The following is a 22,130-nucleotide window of genomic DNA, read 5'->3' as shown; positions in this document are numbered from 1 at the left end:
CGTATATCATTTTAATCAGCGGAAGCTGCTTGTGCATCCTTGCCACATAGCAATGCAAATAAGATGCATTTTCATAAAAAATAGGCACCCAACTTAGCAAAGCTGCCAGATGACTCACGCCAGGAACTATATGTGTCATGTGTGTAAGGGCACTAATAATGTGCGGCATATGTGTAAGGGACATTATGTGTGTCATTATGTGTATAAATGCATTACCAATGTGTGGCATTATGTGTATAAGGTGCTCTACTGTGTGGCGTAACGTATAGAAAGGGCACTACTGTGTGGTCTAATGTGAATAAAGAGCAATATAGTGTGGTGTAATGAGAATAAAGAGCAATATGGTGTGGTGTAATGTGAATAAGGAGCAATTCAGTATGATGTTATGTGAATGAGGGGCACTACTGTGAGGAGTATCGTATATAAGGTAAAGTGGTACTACTGTGTGATGTAATGTGAATAAGGGACACTGTCATATGATAAATTGTGAATAAAGTTACACTACTGTGAGGCATAAGTTGAATTGGGGGTACTATTGTGTAGCCATGCCACTTGCCAGCAAAAAAACATACCTTTTAGGCCTGGTGCTGGGAAAGGGGTGCAGGGTCAGAGGCGGAACTAGCGGTGGTGCTAGGGGGCACCAGCCAAAATCTTGCCTAGGGCATCATATTGGTTAGGGTCGGCTCTGATGGGAGGCCTATGAAATGTCTTTCTGTGTTAGCATAGAAACCAAAAAGTTATTTCCCGCTATAACATATTTACAGTAATTAAATGGAGAATACTCTGCTTTATACAAACAGCACCTCTCACAAATGTATTTTGCAATGTTGTCTTTTGTGTAGACACTTCCTCCAGAAGGGGGTGCAGAAGAAGTTGTGTCTGTTCATATTTCTCTTATTGGACCAAACTTGCAAATATCAGAGAGCAAAAATATTCTAGTCTGCGGAGTGGGTTCTTTCACTCTCATTCAAACCGACAAACCCATTTACAAGCAGGGTGAGACTGGTGAGTAGTGAACGTAATATTTCTCATTAGTGCATTGCCACACAATGAACAAATAATAAAAACATTGACACATCTAACACTGTTCTTTTTTTTGCAACTCTGTATTGTGGCACAGACACCTTCATGATGAAGCTCACAGTCTATGTTTGGTGAAACAATTGTGCAATTTATTGTCAGGATATCACCCAACATGCAAACACACATCCTTTTATTCCTTGGTGATATCTAGCACTAAGCCAATATCATTCACCTTTCTATTAGAACAGCCAGTCTGTCCAGCATTAATCACTCTACCCGCAGGAAAACAGCATCCTTGTAAATCCTAAACTCCACTACAGCCTTTACCATAGATTATAATATGCTCACCGGTAATTGGATGTCTCCAAGTACATCAGGCTAAGGGGGTGATTCAGACCTGGGCCAGTATTTACTAAAAATCCGAGTTTGGCCGATTTGTGTTTTTTTCCCAATCCGGGAATTCACTAAGCACCAATCTCGGCAGTGACTGGTCTATTCGTAATGGTTTGAATGACAATGTCCCGAAATACGAATGAATAGACCATCGGTCAAACGCGGCTGTTATTTCATAGAATACGGGAATTCACTATTCATTCGTATTTGGGTGTTAGTTTCTGAGTGCTCAAATGCGGTCGTATTTTTTTGCGATTCGTTAAAAAAAGCGGCAAAAAAATAGACCTGCTATTTTCAGTCGTGTTTACATGTGGCAAATAAAAAATCACTCACACCTGAATTAGGATGCCTATAAAAGGATGTTAGGCTTATTTCAGTACACCTACACTCAGAAATGGCAGCAGGACTGTGGGCCAGTGATCTTTTGTGTGCTGTGGGATTCCTCAGACTCAGACATCAGCCTGTAAGTACCCAGGGCCAAGAAACTGAACATGGTCAGCAGGTTGTACAGGTTCCGCGGAGGCTGCGCAGGCCTCGTTTTTTAGGGGGCGTTTAAACTTGAACGCATTGTCCGATGATAAGGTCATACAGATGTTCCGTCTAAATTGTAATAACATTTTCCGTCTGTATGACCTTGTCAAACTGGGCCTAGACCCTGAGACAGCACGCTCTGGCCCTGTCTCAGGCCTGCACAAACTCCTGGCTGTGTTGCACTTTATGGCTACTGGCAGCTTTCAGGCTGTGTCTGGGGATGTCATAGGAATCTCACAGCCCTCATTTTCAAGAATCTTAACACAGGTGATGTATACCTAACGACCTCTTCTGTTTTGTGTTTGTTTTAATTACTCGGTGGACAGTTCTGTCCTAAAATATCATGTTTATTGTTCTTTAAAATGTTCACACAGGTGTTGGCTGTTTTGCAGCCCCACATCGAGGCCTCAATCTGCTTCCCTACCCAGGAGTCTCAGTGGCATGCCGTCAGGGTAGATTTCTATGAGCTGGCTGGCATGCCCAATGTGCTTGGAGCCATAGATTGCACACACATTCAGCTGAGACCACCTAGGGGCAGGCAGCACATATATACAAACCGCCATTTCGAACACTCCACAAATGTGCAGGTGGTTTGTGATGCAAATCTCAAAATAATGAGTGTTGTTGCTGGTTACCCTGGGGGCTGCCATGACTCCTTCATCCTCAGTCAGTCATCCCTCTTTGATAAGTTTGAGGACGGACAAATGCCAGATGGATGGCTGCTGGGTATGTAATTTGATATGTGTAGGCCTGCGTATACTTTGTCCAAATACAGGTGCAGATGTATTAACCTGTAGAAGGCATAAGGAAGTGAGAAACCAGTGATCTGTGCAAGGTGATAAAGGCACCAGCCAATCTGCTCCAATATGTAAATGAACATTTAGGAACAGATTGTCTGCTGCCTTTATTACCTTGCACATATCACTGTTTTTTCATTTCCTTATGCCTTCTACAGGTTAATACATCTGCCCCACAGTGTGTAACTTATGTGTTGCTGTATCTTAACATGAATCACGTTACTATATCTGTCTTTTAGGTGATGGAGGATATGGCTGTTTCTCTTAGCTTCTAACTCCATTGTCCCGACCTGATACCCCTGCTGAACACAATTACAATAATGCACATAAGTCCACGCGGAATGTGATAGAAAGATGTTTTGGTGTGCTGAAATCTAGGTTTCGGTGTCTGGATAAGTCTGGTGGCCTTTTGTTGCATAGTCCCTCCAAGGTGACTCAAATTGTGTTCTGCTGCTGCTTTCTTCATAACATGTGTTTGCAACAACATCTGCCACATGTTGAGGAGGAGGAGGAAGAAAGCAGCCAGCAAGCAGAGGAATTAGAGACATCTGGTGATACTTGGAGTACTGATGTAGGGAGGCAGGTTAGGCAACAGATCATCAATCGCTATTTCTAAGGTAAGCTTGGTTTGCTTTTTTCTTTTGTTGTGTATTCATAAATAGATGATTTGCCTTTTTTACCAAAATCCATTACTCAGAATGTGTCTGTCTCCTTGACACATACAAACATACCCTCGCTATATGAAAAACAAATGTCGCATGTGTATTGTGTGTATTTTTAATCTCAAAATAACAGATTATGAGTGGCATGCATTAAGTCTGGATAAGTGTTCGAAAACTTGCACTGCTAATTTCTTACAAGCCCACATCATCCATTTAGTATTTAACTTTATCATTGTGTGTTACAGGTTCACAAACTCGGCCCTCAGGACCACACATAGTGCATGTTTTTCTCGTAACCCATTAGAAGCACAGGTGTATGAATAACTCACAGACATATGTTAAAAGGTTCACAGGTGGAGCTAATTATGTCACTTGTGATTCTGTGAGGAGACCTGCAAAACAGGCACTGTGTGGGTTCCTGAGGGCCGAGTTTGTGAACCTGTGTTCCCAAAAAACACTCCTCAACATATAATATGTTTGCCTTGAGGAATACATGTGTCCCTATGTGTGATGCACCATCATATTTATGACTCACAAACTTACTGTAATCAGGAATAATTTATTTCTGAATGTTTGATGCTGTAAACTTAATGATGTGTAAATTAATACACAGTTTGCCACACATATACATTATTATACACAGTTTTTGTTTTTTGTTGTAAAAGTACATATTTGTTTGTTTCAGCATCATGTGTAAAAACATGCTTAATAATTTTTAACACTCACAAACATGTCCCAACAATACTGACATTCATTTGGACAATGTTTTTAAAAAAAAAACAAAGGCAAAATATTACAAGCTTTTTACGCAACTCAATTGTGTTCTTCTTGTAATGTTGTATAGATAAGATAGCTAAGATATGTATCACTAACATTGTAATTTGGATTGTCTGCAGGCAAAGAGAATGATTGGAATCTAGAAAGAGTAATGATTAGAAAAAAATCAAGTGGTCCATTTACTTCCTGCTAAAGACATTATGCCTGGCTGGCAATTATTGTATCTGCAGGCAAAGAGAATGATTGGAATCTAGAAAGAGTATTGATTAGAAAAAAATCAAGTGGTCAGTTTACTTCCTGCTAAAGACATTCTGCCTGGCTGGCAATTATTGTATCTGCAGGCAAAGAGAATGATTGGAATCTAGAAAGAGCAATGATTAGAAAAAAATCAAGTGGTCAGTTTACTTCCTGATAACATGTATGTGTGGCTCCATCAACATTTCCCTCCTCCAATACCAAATAAAAATGTTAATGAATAAATGTGCGTACTAATTTTTTTAAATTTTTTGGCCCACTTATAATTAATGATGTTGAAAAAAGGGACAAGGAGCTAAGTGTTATATTTTTTTAGCAACAAAAACACTTGCTAACTATTTTGAGTTACTTATCTCAAATGTCTAACTTGTTTTTTTTTCACATTTTTTTTGGGTGGCTGCTTGTCCTGCCCTTTGCCTTTAGCACTGTCATGTTGTCGTGCTCTGGTGGACCGTCTTGGTGGTGATAAGACTGGCGTGATATTTGGAGTAGTCGTACCAGAACTGCTGCTTGTTTGCTGTTGGTGCATGCATCTGAGTGTTTCATTCAGGTTAGTGAGGGTGGCATTGAGTTCACATGTAGCAGCATTTTGAATGTCTACTATTCGGAATAAACTTTCATTAATCTTTTGATTGTTTTGAAAAATGCTCATATAACTTTGCTGTTGTCTGTGCTGTTCTTCCATTATGCGCTGTAAGTTGCCCATTACCTGTGTAATGTCTGTACGCATGAGTTCCATGGTATTGCCTATTCTGGTTGTTTGTTCATTTTGTCTGCTCAGATTTCTTGATATTCTTCTGAGGTGAGATGGTAGGCTTGCAAACATTTGTGTCTGCTTACGCAGGCAATCTTCATTAGTGGCCTGCTGTCTAGCCCAAATAGTCCAAAACACCTGATCAGGGCCTTGTGTTCCTGGTGTTGTTGGGCTGTGTTGTGGTGGTGGTGGTGGTGGTGGTGGTGTGCTTTGCTGTGGTGGTGTACTCACAGGTGCTGCGGGGCTCATTCCTTGCATTAATGGCTGCATTTCTAAGATGTTTGTCTCCTCCATGTCACTGTGTTGGTGTTGTTGCGGAGGGATGCTGTTCCCAGGACTCGAAGCTGAAATGTAAAACAAATCTCCGTTAGCTATCCATATGTTTGAGAAATGTTAAAAAAAAAACACTACACATGGAACACATGTCATTCACTGTTGCTTACAACTATTCTGGCTACCAACATCATCACTCATAGCTTAAATACATACATATGCCTGTTTGAGACAAATGTGTCTGGTTACTTAATTGTGAATGCAAACACTTTAGTTTTATTGTAGCTCACACATACTCCACCATAAAAACACATTGGAATACATAATGTGTTACCTTATAGCTTTGTTCTAACAAACATAGTAATGTTTTTATATGTATTTTGCAATGTTACCTCAAGCACACATGTGATTTTTGGAAAAACAACCTTACTTTTTGCAAACAAACCAACATGTTTTTTTGTTGCAGCATCTTATACCCAATGTCGTACTGTATGGCTCAAGTGGACATACATATCTTTACTGGATGTGGACAAGGCCATTTAGTTTGGATTCCATTTCAGCTTTTACTTACTGCGGTAAGTATTTTAGTTTTGGATGTGTTTTGACTTAATGCGGTTATGACTGATTTTGATTATGTTCTGACATTTTACACATTTTTTTCAGTTCGATACTCACAATCAAGATGAGGGGAGTGTGGATGACGTCTTGGAGGTGTGTCCAAAATTTGGAGTGGGGGTACAGAACATACGGATGATCATTTTCGTGGCGGGGTAGCCTGCTGTGTTTGTGTCGGGACATACGACCTTGCTTTCTTTTCGGCCACAGGTTTTTTGTGGTGATGTCTTACAGAAGTGCCACTTCTGCTGCTCAATACTTCTTTTGATGGACCTTTTAATGAAAGTGCAATTTTGTTATGCCCATTCCTTTACAAACATACCCTATACTACAATGGACACTTTACCTGCTTCCGTAGCATCATCATCAGATGTGATAGGAGTTACTGGCCGACGAGTAGTACTGCTTTTTTCAGACACTGTATAAAATGAATTATATTAAAAAATCATGCTATTGTGTATACATCCACCCATTATGCTTATAAACATTTATTCTTTTAGAAATGCTTGGTTTTTATTTAAAACAAACATAAGGACCAGAAATAAAAAAAATAAAAAAATAAAAACAATGACCAAAACACATATGCACTATGGCAACATCAACACAGGAAAACATGTACAGGACACTGACATAGGCCACAAGTTCAAGAAAAGGTTTTTTTTTTTTTTTTTAAAAACACAACTTCATTTTGTATTGGAAGGAAAAATATTACAGATGCAATATATAATTTGCTCTGTGACGTGGCACTCCAAAGACACATTACCACTATATGAGCAAAAACAAAATGCAGCAATTTATTCAAAAATTACACTGCAGTGTGGGGTCACGGTACAAATACAAGCCCCCCAAACAAATATTGTTTTTAACATTAAATAATTAACATTATCTAAAGATGACATTACACATGTAAGTGGTTTCCAAACAACTTTCCAGTACTCCAGCCTCTAACATGACAACCACTTTTTTATAAAAAATCAACATGGATCACTTAAATAAAAAACATAGTCACAATTTTTTAAAAAACAACGCCCAAAAGGAAAACATTATTGCAGGACAATTCAGAGACACACCAAGTCCAAACTACACATGCAAAATATCTGTCTGAAAATCACATGACATACAATAAAGTAAGATGTTACATTGGCTTTTATATAAAACATTAACCAAAACAATGTATTTGCAGACACACACTTCAAGATGTGAGTAATATGCAACGTCACATGACACACATTAAAAAAAAAAATGTAAATGCAAATACACATGCTCACCATTCTTCCTGGGCCTATCTGAATCCCGGACATGGCTTGCAGAGACAACTTCTGGAGGGATTACACTCCGCATGGGCTCCTCATACTCCAGATAACTTGCAATATAGGGCTGCCCACCACCGGTTTTCCGAGCCGACTTGGCCTCCTTGGCCATTTTGGACTTGACACGTCGCTTTATGTCATAGTACCGTTTGTGGCACGTGTCCTCTGTACGCTTGACCACCCCCTCACTATTGACAGCAGCAACTACTTTCGCCCACAACACCGTCTTCCTCCGTGTTGGCACCTTGGCGGACTCAGGGCCAAATAGCTGCCTCTGATACTTCATCAGCTCACGCACCAATGCCACATTTTCTGCAAAACTAAACTTAACATTCCGCCCAGTCTTAGTAGTGGTGCGTGGCTGCGGAGCACTCTGACTGTCACTATCACTTGAGGCTGCTGCAGCAACCTCACCCATCTCCTCCACCTCACTAACCTCACTAACACTTACCTCCTTCACCTGACTGACCTCCTCCCCCTCACTCACACCCTCCACCTCTGAGTCACACATAATTGTGTGTCTAAACAGTTAACACAGGGGAAAAAAAAGACAAACAACACACTCCTCCACTACCACTACACAACTCACACACACACACACACACACACACACACACACACACACACACACACACACACACAAACACTGACAAGGGACTATAAAGAAAAATAACTTGGACTAAAAATGAGACAAAACCACAAAATACAAGACAACAAGAATAAGACGACTTTCAAACACAATACCACACTCAGAAATCGCTACCACCACTCCTCTTCAAACCACAAATTCACCTACCTCCACAGCACAACCTCCCTCCTCCTCACCACTAACTAAACCCACGAGGTGCGGACGGTTTGGGGCGTATTTATATGGTTGCGCACAGACACTCCTACCATCTGAAACACAACCAATCACGAACGGGGATGAAAATCGAAACTGAAAGTGAAAATGCGGCCGCTGGAAAAAAAAAACACTGCCGTGTTTAACTTAGGGAAAAAAACAGCAAATACAACAAAAACACGTACGCAAACAACAATGACGGCCGTAAATGTGGCAAAAAAACCCAGACTCGCATCGACATCGGAAAACACGAAAACCATAAAGTCGACTGCTTTGTAACTTTGCGTATATGGATTCAAAAAGTTGCATGAAAATGCACCCGATACAAAACGAGTTTAAACACTACACAAACCGACTCAAACACGAATATTAGTAAATATTGCCCCTGATCGTAGATGTGCTAAATGTAGCACATCTATTAAAATGGGAGAAAAACTGTCGGTATGCCGGCAGTCGGGATTCTGGCGCCGGCATGCTGGTCGTCGGGAGCCCAGCCACTGGCAAACTGAAGACCACCTGCACAGGACTAGTCTGCCCCGCATGTCAGGGCTGATCCCCCCCCCGCACGCACAAATGCAAAAGGACTGCACAGTGGTGATGCTTTTGTACTGCAGGAGTAGCTCCCAGCCAGTGCAGCTCTTGCGCGCTGGCAGGGAGCTACCCGTCTCAGCCCGGGTCAGAGCGGCTGCGTGTGACTTCACGCAGCAACCGCAGCCCGCCTCCCCAATGGTCCGTGCACGCCTGCGTTGCCCGGACCATGCCCCCTAAACGGCAGCAAAAAGCTGCCGGCCCGCCCCCTCCCTCCCAGTGATCGCCTCTGCCTGTCAATCAGGCAGAGGCGATCGCTGGGCTACGACAGCCATTAGTTGTCTGCAATGCACCAACACACTGCGGCGCGGGCGCAGTTCAATCTGAATTAACCCCTAAGAGTAGTATTTATCTACGTTGTTATAATTATTATAATTTATTTATGAGGCCCCAAAAATCTCCATGCAAAAATGCTTAATGAGATAAACAAAATAATATATAAACATAATTATAAATGTAGACATAATTATAAAGTATACGAACTGGATGAGATACAGTAGGGGACATTTGGGGAGGGATGATACAAGAGAAAGGAAGGCATTGCTGATGAGTGGCTACATTCTATAAGTTAAGGGGGAAAATGGGGAAGAAACAAGAGGTTAAGGATGTAGGACTAAAGTTTGGATCAGCCTGAAATCTGATGAATAAATTAGTTTTGAGGGAGCATTTGAAGGGCAGGAGTATGGAAATTCTTAGAAGGTTAAGCAGAAGGTAATGAGCGTACCACAGTAAATATACCCAGAATTCAGAAAAGTCAGCACAAAGTGATGTTCTAGAAATGCACCCAAGGTCAGGACAGGCAGCAGACAGCTGATTTCCAGTAACATAGCTATGGTCAGGGCAGGTAGCACAAACATGTGTCTTTTTTACACAGTGAGGGATATTTTATTATTCCTCATTATTTGAGCTGTTAAACTGTAAAAATGTTTTGTTAATCTATAAAATTAGATTCACATACCAAATGATATATTTAGTTATAGTTTATACTGTTATTCCTTGATTGTACAATTCTTGTTTAAAAATAACCCGGTTTTTAATTTACTGCAGTGAGGATTCGAATAGTGACCTTTGACAGAGACTTCCTGGCTATTAATGACATTGTAAGTTAAACGGTTTCATTGGGATCTACCATGAACTTAGAGGGGACAGAAAAATGCAGCAGCATTACTGCTATCTAGAACCTGACCACTTACATAGATTATTAACATTTTTATAATTATTTCCACACTTCTTGAAAATCCTGCACTTTTTTGTTTTGCTGTACTCTGGAGTGAGAAACTCAAGGGAGAAATACTGATGTAAAGTTACCCTAAAATATTACACTTCTACCCATAAGCAGAACCGAATGCATCTGGCTCCACATATGGCTCTTTGCATCTGTCTTGGGGCCCTACTCACTGGCCGACCCGCCGCCGAGCTGCCCGACGGCGGATACGGCCGACGAGCGACCCGGCGGCGGGGGGGGGCAGTGACGGGGGGAGTGAAGTTTCTTCACTCCCCCCATCACGCGGCTGCATTGAAGTGCAGGCAAATATGGACGAGATCGTCCATATTGGCCTGCATGCACAGCCGACGGGAGACCAGCGATGAACGAGCGCGGGGCCGCGCATCGTTCATTGCTGGAGCCTCCACACTGAAAGATATGAACGAGTTCTCGTTCATTTATGAACGAGATCGTTCATATCTTTCAAAAAATCGGCCAGTGTGTAGGGCCCTATACTAGTAGTTATACACGCATAGTATTGCAGATCTGCTTGGGCTGCATTTGTGTGAATACATCTTCCCTTGCTCCCAGTGAAAATGTGTAGACTGATTTCAAGTTACTCTATATGGTATTGCATGAGTCCCATTAAGTGCATTCTAGTTTTTATTTAAATTTTGACTTCAATTATATATATATATTTTTTCTGCAGTGTCCTCTGGTGGAGATACAGGTAAATAAATATATTTGATTGATACTTAGGGTAACATGGTGAATGCTAGGTGAGTAATATAATAGAGATAATTGAGCACTTAGCTATATAACCCCAGTGGTGCCAATATAATAATGGTGAAAAACAAATCTAATTCACTGCTAAAGGTCCCTATTACAAATTGCTCTTTGCCACCTGTCCTTTGCCAGTACATCAAGGGGTTTATGTACTAAGCCTTGGAGAGAGATAAAGGGTATGGAGATAAGTACCAGCCAATCAGCCCATGTTACAGGCTGTGGGGGTTTCAGACCTGATCGCTGCTGTGTGTTTTCACACAATGGGCGATCAGTTACCATTTCAGGGCCCAGTTAGACATATTGTTAAGATTTTTCTGTAGAAAATGAGTACTATCCAGTACTATGCTAAATAACTATGTGGCATAGTGTCATCAACTTATTGACACCTTAAATTCTATGCCACCTACAAATTCATTTTTATTAAAATTGAAAATAACAAGACCTAATACCAATCCCTGTGGTACACCACTATTATTTGTATTCAACGGCGGCTCCTACCTAATTGTAATAGGGAGCTGCCGCTACCCCTCGGAGAGGAGACAGCCAGCCCCATTCCCAGAACCCGCGCAATGGATCTGGCAGGTGCTGGACCTGTGCGACTATGTATGTGCAAACGGGTTGGTATCAGGAGACCGGCAGCCCATAGGTAAAAACCGCCACTGATTGTATTCCACTCTGAATGCATTTTGTTTATAACCACCCTTGACCCTGCCCATGTACAGAAATTTTTCTTTTGCCCCTCACCCTAGTTCTTTCACCTTACATACCAGTCTGTTAAATGGAACAGCACGGACTAATTTTATGCAAATATATTAGGTTGATTTACAATACACAGCTGGAAGTTTAACTCCTTATAAAACCAAACCATGTTAGTTAGGCATAAACGTTCCTTATGAAAAAATTGCAGGACGTCCCGTTTAGGAAGGAAATCTAAACTTGGGTTGAGTAAATTACATCCTTATGAACACTGAAAGTTAACTGTGGATGATATATAATGTAATTAAGCAGTTGGTTGTAATGCCATTCTTCCTAAGCTGCATTGGAGTCCATGATTCTTCTGTAAATGTAATGTGGTATACAGACAAATCCTAACTGTATATTATTTCCCATGCGCTGAGCCAAAAATGTATGTTTCTTTGCCTGTTTTTCTTGTCTCCCAAGGATCCTAATAAGAATCGCATTAGACAGTGGTTAAATCTCAGACCTCAGAAAGGCATCATAGACCTTTCTCACTCCCTTGATTCTGAGGCACAGCTAGGAGCTTACATTATCATCTCTCCCAATGCCCATCAGTTTTTCCATGTGTCAGAATATGGTGAGTACATTCTTCTTTATTTTTCTGTTTTTACGCAGACTAGACGTGTACCGAAGGTCCAGCTGCAACTCAAGAGGGTGAAGGCCACTTTAAGACAATACTGGGCCAAGGACAAAGACATTATTTATCCCCAATACTCATTGGAAAACAATTAGTGGTTACATTGAACAGTGGGGCCTGATTCAGAGTTGTACATAAACCCAATGGTTTGTGCACAATTCTGATCACTGGGTGACTGTGCATGACCCATTCTTGCGCATTTGCAGAACGAGACCTGCATTATTGCACATAGTGCCCCCTAAGCCAAAGCCTGATTGACAGGCTGTGGCCTTTGGGGGCGGCAACAGGAACAGTTTTACAAAATGGGAGAGTGTCGTCCCCATTCTGTAGGCATGCGGAGACCAGGGTCTGCATCTTCTAATGCACATTTCCTGGCCCCAGCAGAGGCGTTCCATCGCCCTTTATGAGCAAGTTTAGGCTTACTCAGATGGCTCTGACCATCATGACTGATGATTGTGATGGTGATTCAATGCTGTGTCTCTGGATGCAGCACTTGAATCTGTGATACCCGCAGGAGGCGTCTTGTTCTTCAGATGCTTCATGTGGTATTAGCGTATCTTCAAAGACACAGCAGACATGCAAATAGTGTCCACCTCTAAATCAGGCCTAGTGTCCCATTGTTAGATTATGCTGTTGGGTGGAAGTATTGTAAATAGCAGATGAGACTGGAGCTCTTAAGGACTCAATGGGCCGGATTACCGCTTTGAGATGGAGTGCTTGTAGTTTTGGGGCTATTCAATTACATGCCCTTTTCCTCATGTGGTAAATCCTCTGCTATAGTGTAATAATCCATAGATTCCAGGAGAGGTGCCCGGAGCAATAGTTTAACGTGTCCACAGCACTGGCAATAGGAGCATAAAGCCCTACAGCATAAAGCCCTACTAACCATGGATTTCTGTTCGAGCCTTCCTTAAACTCAAAAAGAAATGTGCATTATGTGCAGCCTGTGGACTTATTGTGGTCTGCCACGGGCTAAAATTGAATGGTTCCAGCGACTGCTACAAGCCCACGATATTTAGCACGGATAATTTAATCCAGCAAAGTACAGCTGTTAGATGGGGGTGTAGTAGGGTATGCCGGCGGCCGGGCTCCCGGTGGACAGCATACCGGCGCCGGAATCCCAACCGCCGGCATACCGACAGCTGGGCAAGCGCAAATGAGCCCCTTGCGGGCTTGGTGGCGCGTACAGCTGGCAAACTGAAGACCACCCATTAGATGGAACTAAGTTTATGGCTTGTATTAATGTGTTGCCATGGGGTAATTCAGCATAGGCTCTGGGTCAAATTATGAGTACTGTATATAAGGAGTATTAATTGTCTTTTGTGCTGGGATTAGGTTACCTAATTATACTTCTTTTTGGATATTTTATTTTTTTATTTTTATTCTTATGCAGTATGTATTTATATCTTTACATGTATTAGCTTGTACCCCCTATCCCTGTGTGTTTCTGACACCTTGTACCCACACTCTACCCATGTGTGTGTCACCCTGTACCCCACTCTACCCGTGTGTGTGTGTATGTGTGTGTGTGTGTGTGTGTGTGTGTGTGTGTGTGTGTGTGTGTGTGTGTGTGTGTGTGTGTGTGTGTGTGTCACCCTGTACATCCGCTCTCTGTAGAAGGGCTGCCCTTTCAAAATCTTGCTCTGGGTCCCACAAAGTTCTAGTTACGCCTCTGTTTATTATACTATAAATTGGAGAAAGGAAAGGTGATAAAAGGAGAGGACAGAGAGGAGTGGGTGACAGTAGTTGAGATGGGAGATGATGAGTGTGTGGATGAAAGTCTTGGCAGCATCAGGGGTGGCGAAGGTGCCTGATCCTAGAAATGTAGCAAAGGCGGTTATTTGAAGTGTACAACGAGAACCGATCTGTCACCTCAACGCGCAAAATTCAAGTACTTTTGCTAGGAAACAGGATGTGAGCCCTCCCACAAAGTAGGTAATCCCCCCCATTAAGTCTTGTTTTCAAAATCTTGTCCCGCAAATAAAACGAGGCATCTCATTTTGCATGTTTGTTAATTAGGCTAAATATACTTAGGGTATATTTACTGAGGTGTGAGTTTTTTAGAAGTGGAGATGTTGCCCCATAGCAACCAATCAGATTCAATTTGACATTTACAGAGCTGCTTCTAGAAGATAGTAGCTAGAATCTAATTGGTTGTTACGGGCAACATCTATACTTCTAAAAAAAGTGGCACCTTTGTAAATATAACCCTTAGAGACCTGTAAAGGGTGCATAGTGAAGTTAATATTGTTTTGATGTGGAAAGCTTGTGGCATACTTGGCTACTCTCCCAGATCCTGCAGGAGACACTAGATTTTTCAGGTAGTCCCCCGAACCCCAGGAAGAGTAGGCACCCTTCCCGCAATCCAGCCCACTCCCTAATGAAGTGGGCAGAACAGAGGAGAAAAATACCTTGAATACCCGGTCCATTGGGAGGGGGCAGAGCCTAATGACGCAGTTCTAATGTAATCATGTCATTTTAGCCCCACCCCCAAATAGTGGTATTTTACCATGAGGTGGTGGAGCCTGATGAAGCAAATGATCTGCCCCCATCATTGCCTTCCTTCTGCTCCTTTCTGGATTTCTATGGGAGAGGAGAATACAAATTAGTGATGAGCGGATTCGGTTTTACTCGGTTCTCAAAACGGAATCTTATTGGCTCACGGATGTCACGTGTTTTGGATAGCCAATAAGATGCCGTTTTGAGAACCGAGTAAAACCGAATCCGCTCATCACTAATACAAATGTAGGCTAGTATGGCTTGTGGTGTTTGCACAACTCTTTGTGTCAGACTGTCTGGCATATATCAGAACACGTACTCTCATGCATGTTACACAGCTCCTGTGTGTTTTCCCATGGACATTGGGGCTAATTCAGACCTGATCACTGAACTGCGCATGCGCCAGTGTCACAGTGCACCGGCACATGCCAGAGATGTGATCGGCATCTCTCCGCCCAGTGATCGCCTCTGCCAGATTGACAGGCGGAGGCTGTCGCTGGGCGGGAGGGGACGGGCTGGTGTTGTGGGGCCGCCATTTTAAGGGCATGGTCTGGGCAATGCAGGTGTGCCTGGACCATGCGGGGGGTGGACTGCGGCGGCTGTGTGACGTCACACACTGCCGCTGTGACCCAGAGAGCGACGGGTAGCTCCCTGCCAGCGCGCAGGAGCTACTCGTCAAGTACAAAAGCATCGCCGCTGTGCAATGCTTTTGTTCTTGTGCGAAGGGAGGGGTAGGGCCTGACATGCGGGGCAGACTAGCCCTGTGCTGGGGGTCCCCCCGCATGTCTGAGTAACTAATCGTAGTCGTGCAAAATTTTGCATGGCTACGATCAGGTCTGAATTAGGCCCATTGATTACAACAATTTTCCTATTTTTCAGTGGTGCCAAACTTTGAAGTTGTCATTAAACTTCCTTCGGTGGTCAGCATTACGGATAAGAGCATACCAATAAAAACATGTGGCAGGTAAGTTCACTGTTGAAGATATATATTTTTCCTTACATCCTGCAATTAATAATCATATTATACAACTTTTACCCAATATATCAATATACAAAGATTGATAAAACTGGCGCCAGAGTATTATTTCCTCAATGTGGTATGAAATTATATAGTGTGTATATTAGGCACACCCCAATTTTCTGGGTGGCAGGCTGGTGACAGTAAAGTGCAGTAGTACATTACACAGGAAAAAAGAGATAAAAACAATAACGTGACCAGCGCCTATAAAGTGCTTAGGGTGAAGTTCGTGCACTTAGTGCTACAATAGTGAATAGAGGGACATTCAAAAAAACTAGCGTATCTTAAAAACTCCATCTTCGGACCATTCTTTGGGCCCAATATCATGTGATATATCAGTTATCAGGATAAAAAAAACAACAACATTTAATAGAACATTGTCCATATTTCTTATAAAACTGGTACCTTGCTTATATATTATATGTATATACACTGCTCAAAAAAATAAAGGGAACACTAAAATAACACATCCTAGAGCTGAATGAATGAAATATTCTTATTAAATACTTTGTTCTTTACATAGTTGAATGTGCTGACAACAAAATCACACAAAAATTATCAATGGAAATCAAATTTATTAACCCATGGAGGTCTGGATTTGGAGTCACACTCAAAATTAAAGTGGAAAAACACACTACAGGCTGATCCAACTTTGATGTAATGTCCTTAAAACAAGTCAAAATGAGGCTCAGTAGTGTGTGTGGCCTCCACGTGCCTGTATGACCTCCCTACAACGCCTGGGCATGCTCCTGATGAGGTGGCGGATGGTCTCCTGAGGGATCTCCTCCCAGATCTGGACTAAAGCATCCGCCAACTCCTGGACAGTCTGTGGTGAAACGTGGCGTTGGTGGATGGAGCGAAACATGATGTCCCAGATGTGCTCAATTGGATTCAGGTCTGGGGAACGGGCAGGCCAGTCCATAACATCAATGCCTTCGTCTTGCAGGAACTGCTGACACACTCCAGCCACATGAGGTCTAGCAAACCCAGGGCCAACCGCACCAGCAAATGGTATCACAAGGGCTCTGAGGATCTCATCTCGGTACCTAATGGCAGTCAGGCTACCTCTGGCGAGCACATGGAGGGCTGTGCGGCCCCCCAAAGAAATGCCACCCCACACCATTACTGACCCACTGCCAAACCGGGCAGGGGCGGATCCAGAAAAAAATTACAGGGGGGGCACCATGAGTGGTTGTGCTATCAAGGAGGGGTGGAGTCAGAAGTGGAGTGGGTGTGACCAAGTTTTAGTTTGTGTGACCAATTGTGTGAGGAGGTGTGATCAAGTGCTCAATGTGCTCAAAGGGTAGATGCTAGAATCAAGTGGGCTAAGGGACCTGTTCCGTCAGTGGAAGGAGCCACAACACAAGGGGGAGGAGCTATCCACACCACCAACTATTACCTTTAGTAATCAGGTGGCGAGCGAAGCGAGCCACCGAGCCCGAAGCGTGGCGAGCTCGCAAGGGTACTTTTTGGGTACCCTGTTCGCCCGTAGCTCCTCCCCCTGGTGACGTGTCTCCTCCCCTAAGTACGTCAGAAGGTCCCTTCTCCCACTCCGATATAGAATCAACCGTGCTCAAAGTGCTCACAGCAGCACCATTCTCCCTCCCCAGGTCACCCCCACTCCCCCCCCCCAGCAAAAGACTGCTCACAGCAGGCTGCAGCACCATTCTCTCCCTCCCCAGGTCACCCCCACTCCCCTCCAGCAAAAGACCGCTCACAGCAGGCAGCAGCACCATTCCCTCCCCAGGTCACCCCCACTCCCCCCAGCAAAAGACCGCTCACAGCAGGCAGCAGCACCATTCTCTCCCTCCCCAGGTCACCCCCACTCCCCCCCCACCAGCAAAATACCGCTCACAGCAGGGAGCAGCACCATTCCCTCCCCAGGTCACCCCCACTCCCCCCCCCAGCAAAAGACCGCTCACAGCAGGGAGCAGTACCATTCCCTCCCCAGGTCACCCCCACTCCCCCCCAGCAAAAGACCGCTCACAGCAGGCAGCAGCACCATTCTCTCCCTCCCCAGGTCACCCCCACTCCCCTCCAGCAAAAGACCGCTCACAGCAGGCAGCAGCACCATTCCCTCCCCAGGTCACCCCCACTCCCCCCAGCAAAAGACCGCTCACAGCAGGCAGCAGCACCATTCTCTCCCTCCCCAGGTCACCCCCACTCCCCCCCCCACCAGCAAAATACCGCTCACAGCAGGGAGCAGCACCATTCCCTCCCCAGGTCACCCCCACTCCCCCCCAGCAAAAGACCGCTCACAGCAGGCAGCAGCACCATTCTCTCCCTCCCCAGGTCACTCCCACCCCCCCACCCCCAGCAGAAGACCACTCACAGCAGGCAGCAGAACTATTCTCCCCCCCCCCCCCCGGCTCACCCCCACTCCCCCCCCCCCCAACAAAAGACCGCTCACCAGCAGAAAGCAGGGCCAGTCAGGCAGGCGTCGTCTTCTTGCTCGGTTGGCGGCTGCTCTCCCGGACCCTTGCGCTGCTGTGCACTGTTCCTCGGTGCTGACCCTCAGCGGCGGCGGTGCGCTGTCCCTCAGCCGCCGCCGCAGCCTGGATCTGTGTTCCTCCTCCTGCTCGGCTCCTCTGCAGTCTGCCCTGACTGCAGGTCACATTTCACAAGGGAGCCAATCAGGAGGAGGAACACACACGCAGAGCAGCAACTGACAGGGGAGGGGGACATGTCGGGTGCCGGGTGCGGGGTGCGTGCAGCAGCGCAGACAGTTAAAAATGACAGGGGGGGCACGTGCCTTGGTGCCCCCCCCTAAATCCGCCACTGAAACCGGGCATGCTGGAGGATGTTGCAGGCAGCAGAACATTCTCCTTGGTGTCTCCAGACTCTGTCACGTCTGTCACATGTGCTCAGTGAGAACCTGCTTTCATCTGTGAAGAGCACAGGGCGCCAGTGGCGAATTTGCCAATCTTGGTGTTCTCTGGCAAATGCCAAACATCCTGCACGGTGTTGGGCTGTAAGCACAACCCCCACCTGTGGACGTCGGGCCCTCATACCACCTTCATGGAGTCTGTTTCTGATCGTTTGAGTAGACACATGCAAATTTGTGGCTTGCTGGAGGTCATTTTGCAGGGCTCTGGCAGTGCTCCTCCTGTTTCTCCTTGCACAAAGGCGGGGGTAGCTGTGGCAAGAAGGTTTGCTGTGTCTGTCAGCGTAGTGTCCAGAGCATGGAGGCGCTACAAGGAGACAGGCCAGTACATCAGGAGACGTGGAGGAGGCCGTAGGAGGGCACCTTTCAGAATATGTCGATATATATTTTTAAGTAAATATGTGAAGGTTTTACCATCATACATTAAAGACACCACCAATATCTTAAACCTTTTAAAGGATTTTAAATGGAAGGATTCTTATCTCTTGGCAACTATAGATGTTCAGTCATTATACACTTGTATTGAACATCGTAGGGGAGTAGCTGCATGCAACTACTATTTGGAAAAGGACATGGAAATGACTGATATACATAGATAGTTTATTTGTGATGTTATTACTTTTATCTTAAGTCATAATTATTTTAAGTTTTCTGATCAGTTATTTTTACAAATATGCGGTATAGCTACGGGGACTATATTTGCCAATTTTGCCAATCTTTTAATCTTTTTATGGGCCTTTGTACGTTTGCCTACTATTTGCCTGCTGATCTTAACTACTTTTTTACTTGTGTGTGCATTAAAATAACTTTTTAACCTTAAAACCTAAAAAATATCTGTGCTTCTTGGTGTAAATGTGAAATTGGGGCTAGTATCTCCTAATTATAAACACCAAAACACACACATATATATATATATATATATATATATATGGATGTGGTGTAGACCTAATTCCGCGCTAATGAGTGAGCTTCAACCTTAAGACGTACCCTCTGTTAGCTGGGGTACTGAGGTAGGATACAAGAAACAAAAAAAATGTCTAAGGGAGCTGTGTAATTGTAACTTTAGATGTAGGTTCTTTTCCAAGATTATTTGACCACAGAATCATTAAAATAAATGTATTCACATATTGTCCTTGAACAGTACATTTGCAGTGAGTAATGTGTACCTGACAAAGTTTAAAATACAGACTTTGATACACAACCTGACATAAAAATTCTAAATAAATTCATCCAATGATGTCTTTCAATGAATGTCTGATGTTCTCACATCTGAACCTCAACCCTCAGTTATTTTTACAAATATGCGGTATAGCTATGGGGACTATATTTGCCAATTTTGCCAATCTTTTAATCTTTTTATGGGTCTTTGTACGTTTGCCTACTATTTGCCTGCTGATCTTAACTACTTTTTTACTTGTGTGTGCATTAAAATAACTTTTTAACCTTAAAACCTAAAAAATATCTGTGCTTCTTGGTGTAAATGTGAAATTGGGGCTAGTATCTCCTAATTATAAACACAAATACACACACATATATTATATTATTTATATATATATATATATATATATATATAAATGTCTTAAACTTGCAGCAATTTGGAAGGAGTGCCTGTTAGAGGGCTCCCACAAAACATTTACAACAAAAAAGATCAAATGCGCTCAGTATATAGCCCAAAACATGCTTGTATTCAATTTCATTATTCCATGTATGTTCCAAGAGAGTTTTCTGTTGTTATTGGGCACCTGTACCCTCACACCAAGAAGACACCCAATAGGAAAGATGGCCAATGGCCTAATTAAATATGATACCGAAACTTTTTATTAAAATTTGCATATACAGTTAATATTAACATCTCAAAACAGCTCAGGAAAGCCATCAGTCTCAGCAGTTGGAACAACCACCTTCACCTTTACAGGTGTGAGCTCAAAAGGTGTAATGGTGAACTAGACAGAAGACCGTAACTGATTTGGTATAACGCGTTTCGTCAAGATGACTTCTTCAGGGGTTTGTATATGGTATCACAGGATGAAAAAACCCTTTGCTAATGAAGGTATCCATATTCAATAAACAAATTAAAATTGATTGAATCAAATGGTCCCCCCAAAATCGATAAGGGAGTTATGGAACCAAGCCACATAGAGCTTTCTCTTATGAGTGTTCGGCTCTTTGTGCTGAGCCTGATTGTAGTTTCTGTATAAATATATTTTCTGGCCAAGGTCCTTATATAGAGCCTGCAGCTTCCAGAAACAACCTCACACAGCAACCAGGTTCAGAATCTGATTCTGATCTGAACTGTGCTACAGTACAAGTTTAGATATTGTCAGTTTCATAACTATCCATTAGCAACTGCAGTTCTCAATGCTGAATTTCTGAAGAATTTAGGAAGTGTAGGTGATGTACATAGTATGAAAAGAGATTAATAAATTAAATCATTGTAACCCCACTCCCTGCTCTTCAAATCCACTATTTGTAGCATTTTATAGCAAGTACAAGGCTAGAATAACTTGATTCTGTATGATTTGTGTCATCCAACCTCCCAGCTGCTGACTTCAGTTTGGAAGTATGGTGCCATTAGCTTTAGTTTATGTACTGTACAATGGAGTTCTGGGCAGACCAATTCAAGTTATAGATCAGCCTATGCTTCCTGACTGCACACAAGGCATAATCCATATTTGTATGCAAGATCCGGTCCTTGTGATATCGCTCACAGGCCCCTGTCAGCCACAGTATGATAGACATGCTGCACCTTTTGGAGGGCACAGCGTGGTTGGCACCCAGCACTGTTCTTCAAAACATAAGCACTTTGCCCCCATTTTGAAGGTGTAATGGGTCTGCGTTGTCAGCTGAAGACTTCCTGGACCTGGGTGTACAGATCCTACAGCAAGCCTAAATAAGTTCCAGCCATGGTGATCCGAGGCTGCGTCCTCAGATGCAGCACTCGGATTTTGCAAAAGAGCCATCTAATCTCCTACAGATTCCTCCAGCTGCATTTGAATTTTAATGACACAGAATTGCACAGCAGGTTCTTTGCATCTGCGCAATTCCTCACAAATATGAATTAGGCCCACTTTGGGGCTGATTCACAGTTGGGAGCAAAACAAAAAAAACTGTAATTTTAGACATAACTCCCAACTTTCACCAAAGGAGACTCAGAGCTCTGTGCAACGAAGCCACACCCGCACCCAAAAAGGGTGCATGGCCTCATGAAAAGGGGGTGTGGTTTTGTGAGGATGATGCAATAACAAGCCACGCCTCCCAGTGTTGTCACTGAGGGGGTATGGCCAGCGCTCTGTGAACTGCTGGCATGCCCCCAGACCTTTTGTCTCTTGTGAATAGAATCTCTGTCTCTCGTGAATAGATGCTGGGCGCATGCTGCTCTGGAGAGCAGTGAGTGACAGGAGCCTTCCAACTGTCGCCCCCACCCCCATTATGGGACACTGTGGTCCATGGTTGGGAGAGCGGGACAGTTCCAAAAAAGACTATCCTGTGAAAATCGGGACAGTTTGGAGGTACTAGGCAGAACCATGCACTGCAGAGCTTACTGC

The 22,130-nt window shown here is 43.6% G+C and overlaps 1 pseudogene; it reads left to right on the top strand.

Annotated features, from left to right (window-relative positions):
• Window positions 1-22,130, top strand: part of LOC135057409 (alpha-2-macroglobulin-like protein 1) — a 200,749-nt pseudogene that overhangs the window by 2,785 nt on the left and 175,834 nt on the right.

This window comes from Pseudophryne corroboree, chromosome 3 (assembly GCF_028390025.1).
Source record: "Pseudophryne corroboree isolate aPseCor3 chromosome 3, aPseCor3.hap2, whole genome shotgun sequence".
In the NCBI taxonomy this organism is placed as follows: domain Eukaryota; kingdom Metazoa; phylum Chordata; class Amphibia; order Anura; family Myobatrachidae; genus Pseudophryne; species Pseudophryne corroboree.
The sequence above is the reverse complement of the archived record's forward strand: the minus strand, read 5'-3'. Positions and strand labels throughout refer to the sequence as shown.